At 36.6% G+C, this 25,430-nt stretch overlaps 1 protein-coding gene across 10 annotated transcripts in view; it reads right to left on the bottom strand.

The window, feature by feature from the left end:
- Nucleotides 1–25,430, bottom strand: part of eya1 (EYA transcriptional coactivator and phosphatase 1) — a 136,179-nt gene that overhangs the window by 87,037 nt on the left and 23,712 nt on the right. For all 10 annotated transcript variants that reach the window (XM_089125599.1, XM_089125596.1, XM_089125598.1 and 7 more), the window contains exons 2-5: nt 24,699–24,798; nt 15,455–15,589; nt 12,795–12,874; nt 281–348 (exon numbers count right to left, since the gene is read on the bottom strand). The gene's annotated coding sequence lies outside the window, so the exon portion shown is untranslated. The remainder of the gene's footprint in view (nt 1–280; nt 349–12,794; nt 12,875–15,454; nt 15,590–24,698; nt 24,799–25,430) is intronic.

Here is a 25,430-nt window from a genome sequence, read left to right as displayed (position 1 = left end):
AATCACCACCACAAGATTTATATCCTAGGGTTAACTCGTGGGAATGACTCAATAAAGCTGTGAGTTATTTGTTCTTTTTATAGTCAATTACGTCTCTACGTCTAGAAGGAGCAAAAGAACTTGCAGCGATACACCAACGTCAGGTTACCGGATTGCAAACGGCACTATATTTAAACTAAATCATTATTTATGCTGAGATTTATGAAATAAGGATTAGACACTTGGAGAGTAAAACAATTTTGAGGCAAAATAGAGAGCAGAGAAAAAAATTGGCACTTACCTATTAAGGGATATTATTTAGCCTCAGCTCTCCTTGACTTCGGTAGGGGGTGGAAACCACTTATAAACCTAGGTGAAACACAGTAAGAGAGGAGTTGAGTCATTTTCATGTGTCCATCATACACGTTTTACATATTTTCCTGTAATTGACAACGCTTCCTTGCCATTAACGAGTTTTACTAAAATGTCTTGCACCCTGTCTCGCAATGACATATTGGATTAAATCCAATAAGAAAACATATTTTTTTCTCCAAATCAAGTTAAGGTTTAGGGTGTAGGGTAGATTTAGGGGTTAGTATTATAGCGTTGTGTAGGCAATCAGCATTATGATTGACATCAGAAATGAAATCTTTTAAATCATCTGCAGGGCAGAGTTTGCACTGAATTTGGGAGAGAGGAATAAATTAATTGTCTAAAAGGCAGCGAGGCAACAAGTCAGCCGCCTAAGTTTTCAGGATGCACTCCGATGCAGCCAATCTCCGGCTCCGAAAACAAGCAAAGAAGAAGCAGAAACAAGTGATAGAAAGGCTGTGTCCAAATTCGCTCCCTATTAGGGGTGGGGGGGCGAAAAAACGATTCTTAGAAGCATTGCGATGCGGACCAGGGGTGCGTTTCCCTACCATAGTGCGATGCATCGTTGGAAAAATCAACTAGCTAGTCACGACTCTTTCCCGAAACCCACTGTCGCAAAGTATCGTTCAACCACGTTGGTTTCGCACGTGGTGGAGTAATAACTACTTTTAATGAAACTGTTTGAGATCCAATTAATGCTAGATTTGTTTTATATAAATTACAGACATGTCATCTGAGGACTATTTCTAATTGTTCTCAGTTGTTTTGCTCAGTTGTTACTCAATATTTGGCTCGTTCTTACATAGTATGCACGTTCGCACATGCGCACTCTTCAAACACGTTAGTCACCGGTTGTACTGAATGTCAGCTTGCTTATTTTGCTCAAGATAAGGATTTATTACCTCCAAATGTCATGCAATATAGAAACGATGCCTCTAACCACAGGTCGAGAGCTGTCGTTCAAACCACACAACTTTGCGATGCTGTTTGCGAATGTCCGTTGGAACGATGATTTCGGGAAACACAGACTCGTTAAACTATGTAGATAACGACGGAACTTGCGATGCTTTCGGGAAACGCACCCCTGGACGATTCTGAATCGATTCACAAATGTCAAAAATCGATTTTCAAAAAAAAAATTTTTTAAAGCCTTTATACTCGACGCGACAGCAGGAGCGCGGCAAAAATGACAAGTTGATTGTTTCGCCACAGCCCGAATTTGTCCGAGCTTGATCTGACCGTCGCAACTCTGTCGTCATTATGTTAAACCCGCCCGCCGACTCTATACACGATGTGATTGGCCCGGCCAGAGTTGGGTTTTTCCAGCTAAAACATCTATGGAGAGTTGCTAGACCACACTTTGCTGCAAAATAATTTTTGCTGCCGCTAGGGTGTGTCTAGATTTCTAGGCTAGGGGAGGCGGGGTGACCTATACTAGGACCAGTCACTGGGGGGGGGGGGGGGGGCGATCGAGATGTTTTGGCTTTACATTTGAGGGCTTGTGCGGCACGCTTGGCTAAGATGAAGATATTTATCTTGAACTCTTACATAAACTATGAATAAACCTTAATTAAACAAATTAATAAATCAATTAAAAACATTTACATTTATGCATTTGGCAGACGCTTTTATCCAAAGAGACTTGCATTGCAAGCTACACATTTACATTCTCATCAGTTCTTGCTTTCCCTGGGAATCAAACTCATGACCTTAGCGTTGCAAGCACCAATGCTCTACTATTTGAGCTACAGGAAAGACGTATGTACGATAATACCTGTATGATATTACGCTGAAGCCACATTGGACTTAGCGGTTTGGAAAATGAATGAATGGATTCTGTGGCCATCTTCAGGTCATCGCCATTTTCAGGTCAGACACGGGATTTCACTCATCGCACAAATCTCACAGTGCATTATGGGTATTATCTAGCCGTTGAGTGTACCTCAGTTGTACACTTGATATTGTGGTGCATTGTAGGATTCAATGAGTGCACTAGATAAACTGCACTATGTTTTTGGACACCACTACAAATAGTGCCGTATTTAACAGTAGCTATAGGTGGGATTTCGGACACAGGCCTGATTGCTTACGCAAATATAAGCTAATGCAATCCTCAAACATTCAACCGCATATAAGTAAAAACTGCGTTACACCACATGATATATTGACCCAGGAAGAGGTAATGACTGCACAAGCTTTAGAGTATCTACTCAATCTATGTTTTGATCGTCCAATCCGGATTAAGTCTGACAAAAACATGATTTTCTCAGCGTTTTGTTTAAAATGTTGCTTTTTTTTACACTTACCAACATTCAAGTGCTAATAAACAGAATGGCTGGCAACTTTTTAAAAAATGTTGGTGGGGAAAGAGTTAATATAGTAGATAAAATTTTAAACTTTAAACTTTTTAAAGATGGGAGTCATTTCAGCTGGTTAACTTCTATCAGAATATCACAATTAAGTGAGCATGACTTCAGATAATTTCATTACTTTGGTTCAAGCGGATGTTGACATTTTTCCATGTCCAACTTCTGACATGAAAAATTTGGCAATTCATAAATAAATATTCCAGGTTTGATTAATTGATAAAAAAATGTTGTTTTTGAACTTTCCATCCTGTTATTATCCCTTGCCAGATACTTTACTTTGACTGCCTTTTGTTAAAAAAATGGACAGATAGAATGACATGACATTCATAAAACATAATCAAACATCAACTCTGGATGACAATACATAATGAGCAATGAATGAAATAAATAAATGATTGAGGTATTCAATAACAAGAACATTACATCATTTTTGGGTGGGAAAACAATAGCACAGAAACAAAAAAGCATTAGCAATGGTTTTGTTGAATTACGTGAGGAATAAAATTTGGTCAAAAACATTTTTAAAATGTTTAAAACAGGGGGAAAAAAGGAATGGGTTAGTTGCAGATGGCAACATGATGAGTTAATGGAGTTCATTTCAGAGAGTTAATCTGTAGTATATTAAAACAAGTGACTTAATATTGTATAATCAGTTTGTAAAAGCCCCAGGTTTCAGAGTAGAAATAAAGCTGAAACCTCAGCCAGAGCATTCATAACCTGTAAGCATCCATCTTAATCATTCACTACATTAATGGCCAAAAGTGTTTGCAACACTCAGTTCATAAAGAGAGTAGAACGCTTAGCTAATTCATCGATGCACTCAAGAATCAGGATCTGTGAAAGAGAGAGAGACAGCGAACAGCGATCTGGCTGAAGGGATGTGGTCTGTGTGGAGATGTCAGGAGCATAATGGCCAGCTGAGTCATAGGTTATAAAAAGCTGTCATTAGGGATTTCAACCCACTGCAACTCATGACAGTGGAGTAGTGAATTATTTATTAAGGTGGAAACTTAAGTGCCCCTAACTCAAGGCTGCCTGTTTTTTTGTGTTTTTTTTTTTTTCCTTCAGGCTTGTTTAAACCGCTTTGCCAATAATTGTCATGTACGCAAGTTTTAATAGGGATGATTTATTAGCATGACATTCGTTGTTATTTCTTTGCTGCCAACTAATTTTGTTACATAAAATAATAAATGAATACATTTAGAAACTATGCCTTCAAGTTGCTGGACGTGATTAACACTGAGAGATGTGGGTAAATACATCCAAACATAAAGTTGAATGAACTACTTATTTAAATTAGAAAATCATTTTAATTACGTTACATAAAAGTTCTTGGCAGATATTTTCTTACCAAAACAACAGAAAAGTAATGTGTTTGTGAATATTAGAATAAAAGTGTAAATAAAAATAATTTCAAGACTATTAATAATGTATCATTTAATCAGTGCATTATGTAATTAAATATAATACAACATTTTACTACTAAATATAATAATAATTGTATTTAATAAATAAATATAATCATTTATATAAAAGTATTTTTAAATAAATAAATAATAATTTTAGAATTTAAATTATATAAATTCTAAGTATTTTTAAATAAATACATAATAATTTTAGAATTTAGAATTTAAATAATATAGTTTAAAATTTGAATGTAAAAGGTGATTGTTGTTCTTGGCTCAATTTAACCCACGCTATCCCAAACCCATATACCCAGTAATCGCTTTCTAATTTTACATGTGTGTGATCCATTTCTGTATTGGGGTAAAGTTGACACAACCAACAAAAGATTTCACATTGCTTTCATTGCCTTTTGATTGCCAACTCCACACATATCAAGGCATTTGCTCTTTGTTTTGTCCGTAGTGTATGAAAATGGTTAAAAATCCCATGGGTCAGTGAAAACGATCTGTTCATTCCAGTTGCCTGTTTTAAGTCAGTCAAAACATTCCAGACTTCAAAAGGGGGCTTTGCCTTCTTAGGCCATTTCTGTGTCCCCTTCTCAATGGCCCAGGAGGGCTTGGTTATTTGGATAAATTAATTTCTGGAGTCTGCCTGCTATTGCAAAAGCACCACATGTCTGACAGCAAATTAGTCTCACTGAAACAACAGAGACTTTAAGACTGAAAGAAAACACCACAGAAGGAAGGTGGCACGGACAATACAGCGACTTGAGATAAACACAATATTGAAATGTACATCTGTCTTGGTGCTTTTTTTTCCCTTACCGAACATTATAATAGTAGTTTGAAGCAATATGTGATCACTGATCACATGGGTGTTAAGCTAAAACTAGGACATGTAATGGATACTAAATTTCTCTCGCTTTGTGCAAATGCTGACGTCAAAAATGCAGAAAACATCACTCGAGACACATCCAATCGTACCCTTAAGGCCCGTTGGACATTGCTTTAACAATAAGACAGTTCTAAAATTCATTCTAAATAAAAGAATAACAGAGTCCACACCACAACTATAATGGCCCCAAGAAACTGAATTATTGGAAACATGGAACGATTTTTTTCTTTCCAGCTGATGAATGAAAAAAAAAAAAAAAAAAAAAAACATTGAAAATCAGAATCCATCCTGCTTTAATCCTCCTATTATACTTGGGGTCAATTTGACCCCATTCAATGTTTAACGACTGTAAAAACATAATTTTATTTTTATTTATGGCTTCAGATTTAATGACTTTTCCTAATTTAATGGGGTCAACTCTGTAAACATAAAATTAACCTGCTAATATTTTTTCAAAGTCTTGTACACATTTTGTAGCATCGGTGTTCCTTAGGGTCAATTTGACCCCAGGCTCTTTTAGATGTATAATAAAACAGAAGAAATATAAAAATTTCACACATACTGTATTTGTTTTGGTTGTTATATTGAGGTCACTATAACATGTTATAATTAGAATTTATAATGTTCATTGTAATTTTACATATTCAATATCATATTCAAAAAACGTCCCTCTTTTTTAGGGCTCTAACCAAACAGAAGCATATCTGTAGTATTGCGAGAACCACTAGTAGTTCACATGACATGTGACATAATTCTCAAGAGAACTAATAATTCTTTCCTGTGCCATGGGGAGGGGAAAACATCATTTTTGTGAGAATTTTGATGTTTTCCGTGCCATGAGGGAGGGGAAAACATAATTTTTGCGAGATTGACCCCAAACATAACTCGTGTTACTATCCTTGATAAAATAAGTAGTTTTTCTTTCCAAATGTTATAAATTACAAAAATCTATACTAAGAAATATTATAAAAACAAATAAAACACCAGATATTTTTTTACTTTTCCAATTTTAATTCAAATCAGTAAGATTTTATGTTGATTTGTAAATGTGTCCTTTGTCGTGCAATGGGTATTCTGGATGTATAAGGGGTTAGGTGGGGTGGATGTCAACTTAAAATGTTACTTAAGTAGTCAACAAAGACATAAATTAACTGAGACAAAACTTTGTAAAAAATAAAAAATCATATTGTGGAGGTTTAAATTATACTGGGGTCAAATTGACCCCAGAGGGTAAAAAGTGTTATCAGATTTGAGGGTAACAGGTGGGTTAAAAAGCTTGAGCTTTTTAAAGTAACACACGACAAAACTACAGCGCTTTAAATAAGCAGAACACTGTCCTCCGCTGGTTTTAGTTCTCTATTAATCGTTCTTGGTGTGAACAGGCCTTTAGGGGTACAACAGCTTGTCACAGGGGTACCTATAAAGGGACATCTTTGTACCCTATTTACCAATGACATTTTCAAGAAGTACCTAAACGGTACATATTACAATAAAATACTAAAATGCACTTTTTGGGGGTTGATAAGGTACAAAGTAAGGGTACATTTACATGACAACGATTAACTAAAAACAGAATAAAAAAATTCCTTTGCGTTTTTTCCAGCACAGGCGACAACATTGTCAAAAAGATCCCCATTCTCACGCTAAAAATGCAGTAGTTGGCGATATCACTTTGAAAATAAAAAACTATGCGCTTATAGACTGAACTTGTAATACACATGTGCATGACGTCAACGTTTTAAAACAATCAAGTTGCTTACACGGAAACGATAAGGTTAGTTTTCAAAAACTTGCACTTTGAATCCAGTTTTCAAAAGTTCGCATTTTCAGGCCCCCAAAACGCTGTTTTCGTGTAAACGAACAGCCAAAACTAATTTTAGTTAAAAACTGTCAGGTAATCAGCCCCTAAAAGTGTAGTTCACAACATCATGTCAGAGCTATAAACTGATCTCTCCGCCATTAATGTGCTCGGATCAGTGATATTTACTCTAAAGTCTGAATTGTATCAGTTCTTGACGACAGAAGTTGATGAAAATGTCTTCATAACATTGACTCAGACACAAAGCCGCAGACTTAGAGTGGTGCGGAGCAGAGGTCTTTAAGAGCGGAGGCCTAGACCTCAGCCAACACATGAAGACAATTCAAGATAAATGGAGCATGCTATTTTCACAGTACATGAAAGGCTGCCCAAGGACACTGCTCTGAAAGAAAGAACCCAGCTAGCCAGTAAAAGCGGAAAAAGAAGAAACTTCAAAGTAGTACCAAAACACATTTTGATTTAGGATAATTCATTTGATGAAATGCTTTGTGGGTCTTGGAATTGATGCAGTTACCACTCCAAATGCTCAAAGTGTATCGCTCCGCAACACGAAACTACACACCGTTTGAAAATAACACCATAATTTAGCCTTAATGATAATGTAACGTAATGGTGCATAATGCAGATAAAGGGCTGAAAACGTAAATTACAGTTGGAAGTGGGTTAAATCTAAATTTAAAACTGGCATGCATTAGCAGATGACACAAAAAATTGAAATGTCACTATAAACTGAGCTTGTATGAAGAGTATTCTAGTGTGTGACAGTGTCTTACACACTGCAAAAAATGAGTGGAAGCTAAAATAGGTGCATTTTGAGTATATAAACCTGTTACCTGACATGATTAAGCATTGATTAACAATGTTTTATTCATTTCCATTAGTGGAAAGCAGGTAAGTTGTGCCAATGTGTATTCAAGTTTAGTCAAGGAAAAATGAGAGAGAGCTAAAACAAATATGGCTAATTATATTTTAGGATGTCTGACATCTACTACTTAAATAAATATAACATCTCAAAATAAATTATAAATAACTAAATATAAGTAGCTCGGAATTAAACATATTTTCTTAAAGGTACTTTCATTTTAAGAAAAAAAAATATCACATTCCATCTATTAAGGTTGCAGAGAAGTATGAAATCCTTAAATATATAATATTGTGGAGGAAATCTATAATCATATTTTTAAAGGTAGATTTCTCTAAAAATAAATTTAGTTCCTATTTTTTTCACCCTATTTTTTCCAAAGATACCAATAAATGTAATTTAGTATTTCCTACAACAGATTGAATCTCTGGCACATCTTACCCCAAAGAATCTGACACAATTTACCCCACAGATGCTATTTTATGTCATATTTCATTTAATATTTGACCTTGACGCCAAAACATTTAAATGGTTTTAAACACTGGCAATTCATCAATATGCGTAATGCATGACAGTTTGTTTTGTTTTTTTGCATAAAAAAAATGCTATACTCCCTAAAAGTACTCCAAATTTGAGTTACACTTTATTTTGATGGTCCTCTTTAGACATTCTGTTAACTAACATTAACATTGCACCTACATGTCAACTAACTCTCATTAGAGTAGTAGTGGAGTATCAGACTGTTAGGTGTATTTGGGTTAGAAGAATAAGTTGACATATAGTTGCAAAGTTCTCCCAAGTATGTCTGTTGGGGACCACCAATATGTGTGCAGTCAATGAATTTAGTTTTGCCTAACATTTGTATTACCAGACAAACCAAAACAGTAAAATGACAAATTTACTGAGCTTGATTGAGTAGAAAACCAGGTCTTTCAGTTTAGATATTACACTTCTACTGCAGCTCAACCCTGAACTCAATGTAATGACACCACTCGGGTAATGAGACCACAGAGCCTAGATGACGCTACACATCTAACCAGAGGGAGGGCTAGTGTGTCAACCACACACGCTACAGTGAGACCAAACCCAATGACCACTGTTACAGTGGGCTAAAACATGTTCAGTTAAACTGATACCACACTTGTATGCCATGTCAGTCTAACAGAAGAATCATAACTGCTGATTAGGATCATTCAATGTAATGATAGAAAATTAAACATACACAAATTTACCTACTTTAAATGCACAATTTGCGCTATATCAATTAAACATTTATTTAAATATTTAAAAATAGAAAATGTGCATTTATTCCTCAACAAGGCTGAAATGTCAAACATGATCAATAATACTAAATACACAATGCAATCTAGTTTACTCTTCATTTCCAATTTGCAAATTTACTTAAATACTTTATATAAAACCATGATGCATAATGTCTACCTTATGACTACATTGTTTAAATTTGTATTAGTAATCTACAAATTAACTAAATGAAACGTTTGCCATTAATATTAGTGATCTTCTGTTTATACACACTGTAAAAAAAATATTTTCAAGATTTGTTATCACAACATTTTTTTCTTTTGTCAAATCAACTTAAATAATTTATTTAGTTGAGATAACTTATTATTTTGAGTTTCTGATGCTTAAATCAATCTCCTTCATTGTATTAACTCACTTTTTCCAGTTCAATCAACTTTTAAGGCAACCAGGTTACTTACTTTTTTAAGTTAAACCAACAATATTTTTTTTACAGCACTGCCAAAACATTACAACTAAAAGACAATGCATTTTCTGTGTCGCATCAGCTATTTGCAGATTGTGATGGCGCATATGAAAACACTTCAATTCTTTGCTCAGTCCTGGACAAGGTAATGGAGTCAATTTATTTATCATTTTACTATTAGGACTGCCGGCATGCAAATAAGGGAAGGAGTTACAGGTCATATCATTTGGCTACAAGCTGTCAACTAAATTTAACTACAATAATGATAATAATTAAACTACCAAATGACAATTTATCTTCAGCAAAGTATATTAATATACAGATAAATTGTAGAAATGTATTTGAATACATTGTACATATCCTACTTTTGGGAGCTGGATTAAAGTACACTATTAAGTGAAATAAACAAATGTCAGCTCAAGAAAAGCATGACAGCTGAAAAAGACGAGGCATGTTTAAATAAATAAAAAAAAAACATGGTATAGGACAATTGTTTCCCCTCAAGGAAGAGTGCACAGAAAATGTGCCTCACGAAATCAGAATCTCTATTAGTCCCTTTATTAATCTTTAGCCCTCTTATAAGCTAAATGTAATTAGTTTCCAAGTATCCAAGTTGTCTGTTTCGAAATGATTAATTTACTTGGTCTCTTTATGCAGCTGTACTATCAGTGTAATTCACATTTTATTTGACTTTTTATTACAATCTGCAATCTTTTAGTAATAAAGACACATCGTGCATCAATTTCAGCTTCTTTGCTTGTGTGAAGCTTTGGAAAGAAACAGATACTCCTCCATTCCTGTTCCCCACACAACAGTAACAAAATGCAATTTTATTTAGGCCGTAATGAAATCAAAACTTTGCAAAAACAGCTACTGTCAAACACTGCTTACCTTCAGGTCACCGAATAGCAACACACACTGCGAGGTTACACTCCACCAGACTATATTTACTCGTATTTAATACTGAATGTAATGTGCCCTCTAGAGGATGTTCCATCTTTGCACCCTTTGTAGCAAGCCTCTAAAGTGACCTATTTTTGTGTACTTTTACATTTTTGTCATTTATCCAAACGAAATATTTAACCACTGGGAAATAAAATTGGAAGAAACAAACTCATGAGCCTCAAATTCGAATTCCATCCACACAAATCCATCACTGTTTTGTGTTTCTGTCAACGCTCAAACCAGAATTGTTTGATATTTTCAGGCATGAACATCACGACTCGAATTGACCTCATCGGTCGCAGAAACCGTGCGGCTCAGATGACCTGGCATTAACCCTGCAGTTCCACTCATCTTAATAGTGGATGTAAAACTGTTAATCTATCCCACTCGCCTCCTCCAACTAAAAGTTTTCTTCGATTAACCTCTCGTCGAGAATCAGTTAAAATAGCATTCCTCATCTGTAAGAAGATCACTTCTTTAGGAGGACATAACGGCCGGTACCATCAGAGAGAAAAGCGTCTGCGAGAGCGAGGCCTGCTTGGCAGGAGCGCATTCTTAATTTCTTCATGCTCCATCTGTTGAAATGATAAAGTGCAGCCATAATGGAACACAACAAGATTAGATTAATTGGGTTTGTCCATTATACTGCAGGCCCTTCCACAGATGATCGCAATTTTCTCGGTTAGGGCCATTATTGTGAGATCTGTTTAGCGGCTGATGCAATTAAAATGGGCTTAATGTAAATTTAACAATACAAATAACACTTTCCCTCCATGTACGTCGGGAGTGGGCGGCCTGCACAAAAGTCCAAAAGCGGGACAGATAAATAGCGCTGCAGCCCGTATTTAACTTCAAACAAACCAGCGCTCGATTTGATTAGTCTGAACTCTGTGATCGATAAGTGTGTTATTGATGTGATCAGTGGGCATGTTTTCATGTTCTCAGGGATGTTCGGGGATCCGATTGCAGAACGTTCCTGAGTGTTAGATGACTGCTCTACTGTGTTTAAATCGCCCGTGGGCCTCAGAGTGTACACTTCTCCTATGTGCTACTAAGCGCGTGTTGATATACAGACAGACGTGTCGAAGCCAAAAAAGCAGTCGATAGGGAAAACCGATGGGGAACGAGACAGCCAAGTGGAAGAGAAAAGGATAAGAAACTTGTGAATTTCCTTTCATGTCTTTTCCCTCGTCCTTGTCGATCTGATAGGGCTCTTATTGGCGGTTTCCTGCAGCTGTATCAGGTCTCTTCTAAAGGAGGAAGTAAAACTGACAGAAGGAGGTCCCTGTGTATCACCCAATGCTCTGACCGCTACTTAAACGGACGACCGGCAGACTGAACGCTTTTGGTCTCAGCGTGTCTATAACTTTTGATTTATATTAAACTGTAAAAATATAACGATGTTATAGCTATTTATTTTATTTTGTCAGTGGAACGGGCCAGTATTGGCAATACCTTACTTTGTAACATGCATTTTTCATTTTATAATTTGGGGATCTGAAGCGACATCTGTTTTTTGTGACTTTGTTTGCATTTGCAGGACAAAGTCCTGAGTTATTGTGGCTAAACAGAGAAATTACCATAACTAATCAGACAACACAGCAAGTGTTTTGAATTAGTGTCCTATCAAATTTCTGAACACATGAAATAACATGCACCTGGTGAAAAAAATGGTTTCCATACACAAAAGAGAGGAAATAAACTTCATTGGTAATTAGTTTGCGTATCAGCACTCCTTGTACTCCCTCTCTATCATTTCACTTCATCAAACGTGACATTTATCATACCAGAATGCCCACTAAAGCAACACAAGGATGTGAAGACTAACATACCATGTGGTTTTGCTATCACAGGATATCGGGAAAGGCAGACAAAAGAAAATAATGGTGTTCAGTGATGTTCACTCTCCATATCTCTTTGAAACTCTTTGAATAAGAACCAAAATAAATAAATTAGAAAACGTAACCCATATCCTAACACTCATTTCAACATGTTTAGAAGTTGCACAATTGCTGAGCATGTAATTCTTATGTAAGGAATTTGCTAAAACAAAAAAAGGTGACACAGGACCTTTGGACGGTTGAGGTTCACTGAGAAATGGTAATAAGCTGCTTTGCCTATCCAAATACTCTGTTAGTTTGGGTTTTGAGATGTGGCGTAAGGGTTGAGAGCCAAAGTAAATACATTCGCGGGTAGGTGAAAAACAGAAGAAATTTTACTTTGATTCAGACCAAAAAATAATGAGCAGCAACTCTGACCAAATCTTAAATCATCTTAAAAATCACATTTTTCTGAATTCTTGTGTGAATATATACAAGCCTTTATATATATGTAATAGTCTCTAGACATATGTATCCCAATCCATACAAGCCCTATGCAAATATAATACAAAAAGACATGAAAAAAATTGTGAAAACTTACCTGAGAAATGTTCTCCACTGAAGAAAGTTTTTGGTAAGTCAGCAGTGAACTGTGTTTGACCCTCACCATCACCTTTGTTCCTGTTTACCACAATAAACGGATGAAAAAGTCAGCCAGGCGTTGACTGCCAATGATCATAGGCCCAGCCCTTAGCAAACAGTCTCTTGTCTTCATGCCAATGGGTGATCATGTGCCATGATGACCCAACTAAATATCGAAATAACTAAATGATATTCGTTCCTAGTCTGCTATGATTTCAAACAATGATTGTAAACTTTTTTTTACCTTGAAAATATTCCCCTAAAAGTATCTTTAAATGTGTTGTAAAGAAATAAATCAAGTAATATACAAATTGTGTAATATTAGAAGGAATTAAACAATAGAAGGCCAATGTGCATGTGTAAATCATGTTTAACTTCTCAATGAGGTTTGCACAACCCAAATGTCTGTACCACACACCCTCAATCTCACATTTCACTCTGCCAAGCAATTTGCATTATGTGTGTAGAACACAGGGAAAAAAATGTAAATATGATCCAACTAGAATCACAAAACCTACAGGTGAATTTCTGCCAAAGTGTTACCAAACACATCGTGTACTCCTCCCTCAGTCTAAAAACAATATATATTGCCTTTTTCACAAAAAAAGACTACACATATATAGATATTATATATACTCACCTAAAGGATTATTAGGAACACCATACAGTAATACTATGTTCTGCGCCTTCAGAACTGCCTTAATTCTGTATTAATATTGGCCCATATTGATAGGATAGCATCTTGCAGTTATTGGATATTTGTGGGATGCACATCCAAGGCACAAAGCTCCCGTTCCACCACATCCCAAAGATGCTCTGTTGGGTTGAGATCTGGTGACTGCGGGGGCCATTTTAGTACAATTTGTTGAGCTCTTGCAAATTGTAGCCTCTTTTTCCTTTTGATGAGTGGTACCCGGTGGGGTCTTCTGCTGTTGTAGCCCATTTGCCTCAAGGTTGTGTGTGTTGTGGCTTCACAAATGCTCTGCTTCTCTTTTACAAAGATGTATGAGGCAGTCCTGTGGGCGAAAATACCTTGTTGATGCTAGATGTCAGAGGAGAATGGGCCGACTGATTCAAGCAGATAGAAGAGCAACTTGAGTCGGATGAGCTACAACAGCATTAGACCCCAAAGGGTAACACTCATCAAATAGGAAAAAAGAGGCTACAATTTGCAAGAGCTCACTAAATTGGAAAGTTGAAGACTGGAAAAATGTTGCCTGGTCTGATGAGTCTCGATTTCTGTTGAGACATTCAGATGGTAGAGTCAGAATTTGGTGTAAACAGAATGAGAACATGGATCCATCATGCCTTGTTACCACTGTGCAGGCTGGTAGTAGTGGTGTAATGGTGTGGGGGATGTTTTCTTGGCACACTTTAGGCCCCTTAGTGACAATTGGGCATCGTTTAAATGCCACGGCCTACCTGAGCATTGTTTCCCTTTATGGCCATCATGTACCCATCCTCTGATGGCTACTTCCAGCAGGATAATACACCATGTCAAAAAGCTCGAATCATTTCAAATTGGTTTCTTGAACATGACAATGAGTTCACTGTACTAAAATGGCCCCCACAGTCACCAGAGCTTCGTGCCCTGGATGTGCATCCCACAAATCTCCATTAACTGCAAGATGCTATCGTATCAATATGGGCCAACATTTCTAAAGAATGCTTTCAGCACCTTGTTGAGTCAATGCCACGTAGAATTAAGGCAGTTCTGAAGGCGAAAGGGGGTCAAACACAGTAGTATGGTGTTCCTGTTATGAAGTGGGAGGATAGACGAACCCAAAAGCAGACTGATTGCTCAACACAGAATTTATTCAAGACAAAACAGAAAATAAAAACCCACGAGGGGGCAAAACAAGACTGGGTAACAAACACTAGACTTAGACTGGGGTCAAGACAGGAACACTACTAAGACACTAACAGACTCTAGAATAACAGTTAACCCAAAGAATTACTCTCTGTAAACTTCACACAACATCAAACAGGTTTCACGGCAGGTTTAAAACAATGAACCGACCCAGGACAGCAAACACAAGGGGATTATAAAGGGAACACTAAAGACAAAGACAGGTGAAACTGACTAGACAATAATCACAAGACTAGGATAACAAGGGGGCGGGGTAAGTTAACGAGACAACACAAGCACATGGCCCAAACAGGCCATGCGCTTGCACACAAAACATGATTCTGTCATGATCCTGCCTCACGACTAGAGAAAAATCAAAGACAAGAAGGCAGAATCATGACAGTTCCTAATAATCCTTTATATATATATATATATATATATACAGTATACTGTATATATATATATATATATATATATATATATATCCAAGCACATACCATCCTGTTTAGTCATTAGACTGGTTCTGGTTCCAGCTAATTTTATGGTGGGCTGTTCTTAGACTACTGATTCATGGGATAGACACACTACTCAGCTTGATGGAGATGAAATGAACCCAGTCATAAAACCCAACGCCAGCACACGCTGTGGAACAAACCTGATTGTGACGCTTCTGGATGGACAAGGAGGAATTCAAAAAAGACACTTTCATCTGTCACAATCATTTTTCAAAGCGGAATAAATTATTGTAAAGTAAAGGTACTTTACTATACCTTCCAGCCATTGGTAGGTGTGGCTCAGAGACAGTGAGTATACTGCATTGAGCCATGCGTGCCTCTTGAAATTTGCATTGGCTTCACCTGCCAAAGGCTCAGACCAAATCCTCTCTCTGCATTTGGACAGCCGACCTGGTGAAAGAAAATAGGGATTTTTTTTTATTTTTTTTATTTTTTTTATGGGTTGAACGAAAAAGTAAGATATAGTGGAGGGAAACAGTAGTCCACAGCCACTGCCTTACTCAATCCATATGTGGGTTTGAACACAGGAAATACCCACCATTCAATGTAATCAAGCTGGAGGCCTATCCATCGAGGAGATCCTTGTGGAACTAATTGAACACCATTAAGACTGTTGCTTCCAAATATAAGAAAAAATAAGGTTTCATGCAATAAAAGGAAATCATCGTCATAAGACGCAAAAAAAACATAAAGAGCTGTATTTCATTGTGATCTAATCATGATTTCAAGAAAAATGAAAAAATTTAATTTGTGTCCTATCAGTCTTTCCATAAACAAGATTCATACGCTTATCTCCCAAAACAGTAATCAATCCATTTAGACATAAATTGGCAAACCAAAAGTACAAATCATCCTCATTACAGTGAGTGCGTCGTCTATGGAGTTAAATAGATTACAGCACATTTATGACGTAACTGGATGTCTCAGAACTTAACATCATCCTCTATCAGGCGCAAATGTAAAATGTCAAGATAACTTGGTTATTGATTCTTATTGATTGATTATTGGTTTGAAATACAAGTGTAAGTCCCTGTAGTATAGATATGGGGATTTCCCAATTCAATTCAGTTCTGATTCAGAAGCTTTTTATTCGATTTCATTTCATTTATTTATTTATTAATAAGAAGAGAAGAAATTCTGTAAATTATACAAGGCAGTGTTTCAGATAGGCAACAAGTGAGCCATCTATTGATGATCATGCTAAATTTCCGACACTGTCACGAATCATCGCTGGCTATCTTTGGTCGCAAGATCATTTGATCTTTGATCATTTGTCATTCAGTCATTTGTTCAAGAATGAGATCACTGGTAGAACTATATGCTTTTGATTCACTGAAGAATCGGCATTTAAGAGTCATTCATTTGGGAATCAGATTACACTAGTCGCTCTTCATGTTTCTGATTCACTAAAAAATAATCTCCTCATAAGAGTTTGTTCGGGAAACAGACTTTGGTCGTTTTTGTATGTTTTTGATTCACTAATTCAACATTCAACTTTGATTAAACATTGAAGTGTCATTTATTCATTTTGAGAGTCATTTGTTCAGGAACCAGCTGTGTTTTGATTTACTTCAAAATAATTGGCTCATCAGAGTCCTTCATTATCAAACTTAATGATTTACTAAAAAGAATCAGCTCATAAAAGCAATTTGTTCAGGAATAAGTTCAAACTGGTCCAAAAAGTCACGATAAAACATTGATCTTGAGATTTTAACAATCAATAATAGGATCTTTCAAGTGAAGATGATGATTAATCACAATGTAAATTTATCTTAAAATGTTATTAAAAAAAATAAAATTAAAACAAGGAAAATGATACATGGGGTTTGGCCACTAGCTTGTTTTGTGCTTCCAAGTAACACAGCAGAACTCAATTACAGTCACAGACAGATGATATGGGTTTTATAATTAGTACAAACTATTTCAATGTTTGACAGCACAGGCAACAATTAAAATCTGCCCTTGCATCTTCTTTGAACCATTATCTCTTGTAATCACTGAGCAGCCCACAGTTTTTCATCTTTCGACATCTCTGACATTTGCGGGATTGAGTTTGTTTACCCCGTTGCTGGTTGTGGTGGATGAAGTGTGACTGGATGGACCGGTGCCAGTTGAAGGCGCAGAATAGATTTTGACAGCTCTGTGAGGCGGTCACCCTCCACATATGCCATTGATTTAGCCAAGGCTTCAATAAAGAGCTTGGACGGCCTGCTTAACAGTTAACACACTCTCTTCTCACACACACTTCCACTCCAGAGAGTGAATCCGAGAAGAAGGCTAGGTTCAGAAATCCTTGATTTGTAACCTTCCTGAAAAACCCTGACAAGCCCTCCCACACCCCAGCCGTCCCCCATCTCTCCCCTTCCTCCCACTCCCAGACTCCCACACAACTCCCAGCTCAGCACTGTTGGTCTTCTGTGACAGCATATGGTTATCCACTCAAACTGTCTCGAGACACTTGTGCATCATAGTCTGATTATGAACAGCGGGTTGCACTCAAAGCTGAATTGGACCAGTGGCATTTACTGTTCTGGAGATACAGGTGCTGTTTTTAAACATTTAAAAAGACCCATGACCCGGCCCAAATGGAATTGTTTGACCTTTTTTGCAGTGATTATGGGTGAAAAAAATGTTTTTTAAAAAAACCCTGATATAACTAATTAACTGATATAAGAACAATATCATATTAGCAAATGATTTTACACATTACCAATTATTTTGAAAACCAGTAAGTCGTTATATCTTCAAGATCAAAAAAAAAAAGATTTTAAAAAAGAGTGAAATCATTCTCTCAAGAGCTATGGTTTTAAATATTACCAGAGACATTTTATCACCAATCAAAGGCATATAGTACTTTGATTGTACTTTTTTAGTACTTTTATTCAGTGAAGATGCATTAAGTTGACAGTAAAAACCTCTATAATGTTCTAAACGATTTCTATTTCAATTCAATGCTGTTCTTTAGAATTTGTAATGATCAACATCCTGAAAAAGTATCGAATTTTCCGCAAAAAAAGGTGTTTTCAATATTGATAATAATAAGATATGTTTCTTGAGCACCAAATTACCATAATTATAGTACATCATATGACAGAGAAAACTGAAGTAATGGCTGCTGAACATCAACGAAACAAATTACAGTTTAAAATATATTAAAATAGAACATTTTATTTCAAATTTTAACTGTAATATTGTAATAATATTTCACAATATCACTATTTTTTTTCTGTATTTTTGATGGTGAGCGTAAGAAACTTATTTTAAAAACATTTAAAAACCTTAACAACCCCAAGCTTTTGAACAGTACGTTTAATGATTATCAGTGAACAGCTTTACTACGCATTATTAAAGACTTTCAAAAATATTTAAACAATATTGCTTTGTATTGCAATATGAGTCTATTTTTAAATCTAAAGGTATACATAATTAAGTAGCAATATTTTACAATGCATGTCCAACCTTTAAATACTTTCACATTAACATTTGTAGTGTAACTTTTCACACTTGCTAATACAGTGATAAAGGTACTGTCTCTTTAAGGGAGTGTGAGCAGTTCAGTAAGCATCAGACAATAGTTTGGATCAGATCTTCATGGAACAAGACAAATCTTAACACACACAGTAACATGTTAGACGACATCCCTAGTAACTGTTAAATTCATTTAACGAGAGCATTGCAATACAGATACAAAGCATACTGCTTCAGTTTTAGTGTGGATACAAAGAGCTTAGGACTGTATGCAAGTGTGAGAGAGAAATGGGGTGGCAGTGTTGGATGGAGTGATCAGTATAGAGTGATAGCATCCTTAAACGAGCCCCAGGGACTAATAGGGAAGGAAAGAGGAAGGAGAAAGAGGATGGGAGGGAAACTGCTCCGTCTTCTCAAGTGAACGTATTAGACGTTGTTCTTTTGCCCATCACGACTATGTGTCTGCGGTGTTAAAAGATAATGTCTCTCTGCCTGTCTCTCCCTCTGATTGATTCTCTAGATCAATACATCTCACAATATGCCCTTAAAGCTCCCTTCAACACATCTATGCATTCAGCAAACCCACAGTCAGTGCAGCAGTCAATGAAGGGTGCTTCGCAGAGGAAACTAACATTTTTAGCCCTGAGCAGAGGCCATGTGGAAAGGTGAGGACAGTTTAATGGGTCCTCTTCAACAAGATCCCCCTCTGGATCCTACTGCCCCACAAAAGCAATAGACCTAATCGTCATTTTAGGAGATGCAGAAAGAGAAGTATAAATTAGATGTTAACATTAAGCTGTCATTCAACATTATAAAAGACTCTCAGTTAACAGTAAGCTGATTAAAAATAACATTTTATGAATGAATTTTTTAGTATGGATTGGTTGACATGGTGTTTTTAAAGGGATAGTTCACCCACTAAATTCTGTCACCATTTACTCCCCCTCATGTAGTTCCAAACTGTATTTTTTTTGTACATATAATGGAAGCCAACGGAAACTGAAACTGTTTGGATACTAACATTCTTCAAAATATCTTTTAACAACTACTTCCTCTAATGGCGCTTTTCTACCACACAGTACCAGCTCGACACGACTCGGCTCGGCTTTTTTTGTATCACCTCCGGCGAGGTTCTGAGCGAGCTAAGGCGAGCTGAGCCGGTCCTAAAATGTGACGTGAAAACAATGCCGACTGCTGATTGGTCAGAGAGAATCGTCACCATTCACTGAGTCGTCATTGCACGCGCCAGATGGAGTCTCCAGAATATCCCCGCCATTTTTAAATAGTTTGGCCAGAGATTGTTACTAAACTTACTACTTTTATCATGGCAACTCGCAAGAATACGCTGTGGTCAAACAAGGAGGTGCAGACTTTTCTTTGTTTGGTTGCCGAAGAGCTTGATAGGGCAATGAGGAACGAAAGGCGTCGCTATGACGACCGGGTACTATTTGTGGCCGTACTGTCTGCAATGGAAAACGGAGCGAAAAGCGAGGCGAGTTGAGTCAAGCTGGTGCTGGTAATGGAAAAGCGCCATAAATATATAACCACTAATACCCCTAACCTAGGAAATAAAATACAGGTAATAGCAACTCTATAGCAATACACTAACAAACTGCAACTATACAGCAATGCCCTGGAAACCACGCAGAAGATCTTATCATCACTCAAATTTCATCAGGAAAAAGTAAAACCTAGTTCTGTCATGACAACTCTCAGAGTGATTGGCATGTTAATGGATATGGCAACATTGATATGTTTGGCTTTGGAGGAATAGATCTGCTACGCTACTGCTGCCGCTTTTATTGCTGCTCTGGAAAAGCAAGTACAGGACTTGCTACAGCCAATACATACATGACACGCTACTGTGAGCAAGTAAGACGTGCTGCTGCTGTACAATATAGCGTACATTAATTACCCATAGCAGATACAGGTGGAGCTGGGGAAGATGGAGGGTTTCTGAGCGCGCTGCACTGCTGAGGCAAATGCTATGCTACCCAGGTATTTGAAGGTTGAGCACGCAAGCTCAATGGCTACTGTTACAGCAGGAACCAATCAGCTGCGCCCTAAAGATAACGATGTGAACAGGTGAGTAAAAAGACCTATTAGGCTATGTTTACACGGAAACAATTCTGAAGAGAAAACGCGAAAGTGGCGTTGCGTCGTCACATTTTATTTTGCATTTAGACAAATGTTTTGATTTGGAAATTCGCGTGCATATTGTGACGCAAAAGTCTGTGAAATTCAATGTAGTATGCACTCCAGGCAGCTCGGAGTGCATACTACAGCAACACCACTACAAAGTCCACGCGCCTGCGTACAACCTTCACTGTCAAGCAGACTTTTGCGTTTTTTAGCCTTTACACGGGAACGCGACGGTGGAGCGTTTTTAAGATTTCCACTCTGGAGGGTGGTTTCACTTTTTTGCGTTTTTACGCCTCAAAAATGCGGCGCCGTGTAAACGAAAGGCACATCCGATAAAATATTTTTACGTTTTCACCCGCGAACGTTCTCATGTAAACAGGGCCTTAGCCAGCACCATTTTAGAGTTTCATGCCAGAACATTGTATTTCTTTATGATAGTCGAATAGTTTTGGTTGATAATGACAATATATGATGATAATATAGAAAGTTGTCTGTCAACTGTAAACATCAAGAATTTTAGTCAATGTGTTTTATTACTTGGCAAACGTATTGTTTATTATCATTAATGGATGTATGTATATTAATTACTGCCAAGGGCAGAAATTAATGGCAGCTTGGTGCACAAAATAAATAAATAAACAGAAACAAAGATTCCCCCAAATATAGTTAATATTGTATTAATTACCGGTAATGTATTTATTACTAATTATTATATTTTATTTGTTTAAGAATTAAGATTATTTCCTTATATTACATTCTAGTCTGATTAAACATATTATCACTAAAGTATCAGTATCATTATTGTAAGAGATTTTTTTGAATATTTTGAAGAATGTACAGTAGCCAATCAGTTTCGGTTTCCATTGACTTCCATTACATGGATACAATGGAAGTCAATGGGAACTAAAACTGCTTGGTTACAGTGGTCGCACGTTACAGTGATTTTACCATGTTAGAGGGATTTGAGATACTAGGGATTCATGTTGCGCCCAAATAAACACCCTTAACCATAAACTCTTTGGTTACTAACATTCTTCAAAATATCTTCTTTTATGTTCCACAGAAGAAAGAAAGTCATAGAGGTTTGAATAACATATATTTCTGATAACAGATACTGTATGTCATATTATATCTATCTATATATATATATATATATATATACACAGTATATATATAGTATATATATATACACACAAAATCAAGGATTCAAATACTGCTTTTTAACATCAATCTTAAATTATGACACTCTTCAATGCATTACTTGAAAACATTCAAAACCAAATTTGAAAGGAACACAACATTTCATGCTAACTTTGTCAACCTGGCATTCATATTTAATCATCACTTATATTAGATATTTATTAACTGAACATCTTTTCCTCTTCATATTGAGTTTGCCACCATTTTTAAATGAGTTCCTTAAGGGCGCACATTCTGTGTGTCTTCAAAATCCCTGTGATTTACTAGGACATCTTGTAGCTTAAATGTAAAGTCTGTTGCAGGTTTCCCCAAACGTTATTTGCGACTATTAATATCTGGAAGACTGGAAATTCATCATGACAACGTTTATTCATTCACCTAAAAAGCATTATCTATAGTGTAGTAAAAGTGTTTTCTGCAGAGTGTATAAGAGGGAACTACAGCCTCTATGAATGATGAGCCCCTTAGCTGCCATTTCTTCTTAAGTACACACTACTGAGCGTGAAAGAGGAGTGATCATGAAGACAAAAATGTTTTTAAACTGCAATTTATGCATCAGTAAAGGCGACTCCCCCTTCAGGCATTACAATAATGGATGACGTAAAGGTCACCCTTAAGATCTGAGTTTGCAGTCATGGCCTGGTAGGAGGCTAAAAGTGTAGAGGTTGGCTCAGCGATGATTACAAATAGTGCTTCAACATCCCGTAGACATCAAAGGAGGACTGAGGAAGGTTACTCACCCTCAGAAGGGGGTTATTGAAATATGACCAATAGAGAAAAAGACAGACACTATATGAGGCTCTCCAAGGAACAACTATTTGTGTTCCTTGTCAAATAATAAAGCCTCGGTGCATAAACTATGGCTGTTATGTGTCTTCAGTGCACTTGTGAATATTGATGTAATGCTAAATACCGCTCTATGCAAAACATCACTGCAAAACAAGTCTTTTTGATTGTTACCAAAAAGAAAGTGTTTAAACAAGGCATGATATTTGCACTTATGTTAAAGTAAATGAGATTCCTCAGAGCTTACTATTCATCAAAGAATCGTGAAAAAAAATAATAAATCATGGTTTTCATAAAAATATTAAGCAGCACAACCATTTTAAACTTTAATAATAATATGAATAAAAATAATACAAAAAATAATAGAATGATTTCTGAAGCATCATGTGACACTGAAAACTGAATGGCTGCTGAAAATGTAGCTTTCCCATCATAGAAATAGATAAATTACAATAAAAAATAAATAAAATTACTTTAAATTGTTATTTCATAACATTATCGATTTGATTTTTTATTAAATAAATGCTTCCAAAAAACATTAACCAACTCCAAACTTTTGAACTGCATGCGCGTATTGTAGGCTTATACTGTACATATTTAATATAAAATAAATACGAGTTGATTTTATGTTTTTTTTTTTTTTTTTTTTTTTTTTTTTACCAATTCCATTTAGGTTAGGAATAAAAAAAGAAAAAAGAAAAAAAGTGGGGTCCCCAAATACCAAGGATGTAAATATCACTGCATTATCTAAAACCGTACAAACGCAAAATTAAAAAAAATATGCTAACTTTCTCATATTGATGTCTGATATTCAGATTGCCCACAACTTAATAAATACATATACAAAACCACTTTAGATTTTAACGTCTGAATCAATTTCCCCTCATTCTGAAGTCTGTAGCAAACATAGGTATGCAAGGACGTACGGATTGTTCCAAAAGGCAGGATAAAGGCTTATGATTCTAGGATTTATTCTTTCAAGCCGAAGGTATTTCGGCAGGAAACCTGGTGTTTTCCCACCAGGTATAATAACAATGACTTATGCCAATGACAGCAAAGCTACTTTTAATTTCACGTCAGTGCTCCCCCACCCCGTTCGAAAAGCGTGCGCCTTTCTCTCCGACCAGCGGCCCATTATGCTGTTGTAATACTGATAATGAATACAGAGATAAAGCACAAACTCTCCCAAGACAATGGCCTTCCTATTGTAAGTGTGGATAATTTTCCTGAGAAAGGCAGGGCGTGTTTTGGCAAATTGCACCAGATTCATCTATTAGGCATCCCCTTTCATTATCGAGTTTCCGCCGTCCATCTCTGGGGCGGGCTTATCGTGAGGCTGCCTCTCAATAGCCTGAGCCATTGCTAAGATTTCAGGTGCTGGGGGACTGGGCTCACTAGAAACAGGTGTTCCCTCTGTTTGTGGGCCGCAGAGGTCCCGGGATGGAAGCATGGGAAAGGGCAGTCACCACCGTAGTTCTACATCAATGGGCAGCAAACAGTGAGCCATTGATTTCATGAATTCAGCTAAATTGGCATACTTAAGTAGAGCCTATAAGTAGTGGTAAGAAAGGGGGAAAAAAAGAAGTCTTCCATCAGTAGGTTTAGGAAGTGTGTGTGTTGCTTTTAATGACATACCAAAGCTTTAGTGGAAGCACACAGCACTGATCCCACCCCACCCCACATGATCCCCAGGTCTTTCAGAGCATCAATTGTCAAGAATTCCAAGTATGATTGTGCAAGGGATTAATGAAATATGATTGGACTTCTACCCATCCAACTTCATGGGCAAATTAAGAAGAAGTATTAAACGGCAACACAAATTAGACAAAAATTCCAGCGGGATTCTGAACACATTTGAAGGGTCATTAAAGGCTGAGGTGGGTGATGTGGTGAATGTTTTTACCACAGAAGAGCAGGATATTGACAGCATGGCCTCAGTCTATGGTTGCTCTCCAGACCAGAGTGGTGAGATCAAACACCGGTTCTATCACCTCTGGCCACACCTGTCAGAGACAAAAAGTGATCAATAGAGCAGGTGTTAATGTGTACTGTAGACGTTTAGAGCTTGTTCACCTGTTTGTTTCACCTGTTAGAGCTTGTTCAACATCAATTCTGACGTATTTCTCGCAATTGCGAGTTTACATTTAACAATTTAGACTTTATAATTCACAACTGTGACTTTCCATTTCACAATTCTAAGAAAAATGTCAAAATGTGCGATATAAACTTGCAATACTGGGATAAAAGTCCGAATTGTGAGGAATAAACTCGCAATTGCGAGAAAAAAGGCAGAATTTTGAGACATAATAAAGCAGAGGAAAAAAAGTCAGGAATTGTGAGATAAAAACTTTTTTTATTTGTTATTCTGTGGCTGCAACACTAATATGATCATTTCATTACGAGTTAACAGTAATGAAGAGTTTTTAAAAAAAGAGCCGATATGTCTACAGCCGGAGTTCACAGTACATTTATAAACATGCATACTGAGAAAAAATACATTTGCAAATTACATTAACCAAACCTCTCCATTCCAATCTGCACACAAGTGATAATATATAGATGGCACTATCATTAAAACAGTTTTGTGCTCCTTGTGGATTCATTTGCGCTGACCCAGAATGCAATATTTTCTTAA

The sequence above is a fragment of the Pimephales promelas genome, chromosome 22 (genome assembly GCF_988280905.1).
Source record: "Pimephales promelas chromosome 22, fPimPro1.hap1.1, whole genome shotgun sequence".
In the NCBI taxonomy this organism is placed as follows: Eukaryota; Metazoa; Chordata; class Actinopteri; order Cypriniformes; family Leuciscidae; genus Pimephales; species Pimephales promelas.
This window is presented reverse-complemented; position numbering and strand designations above follow the sequence as displayed.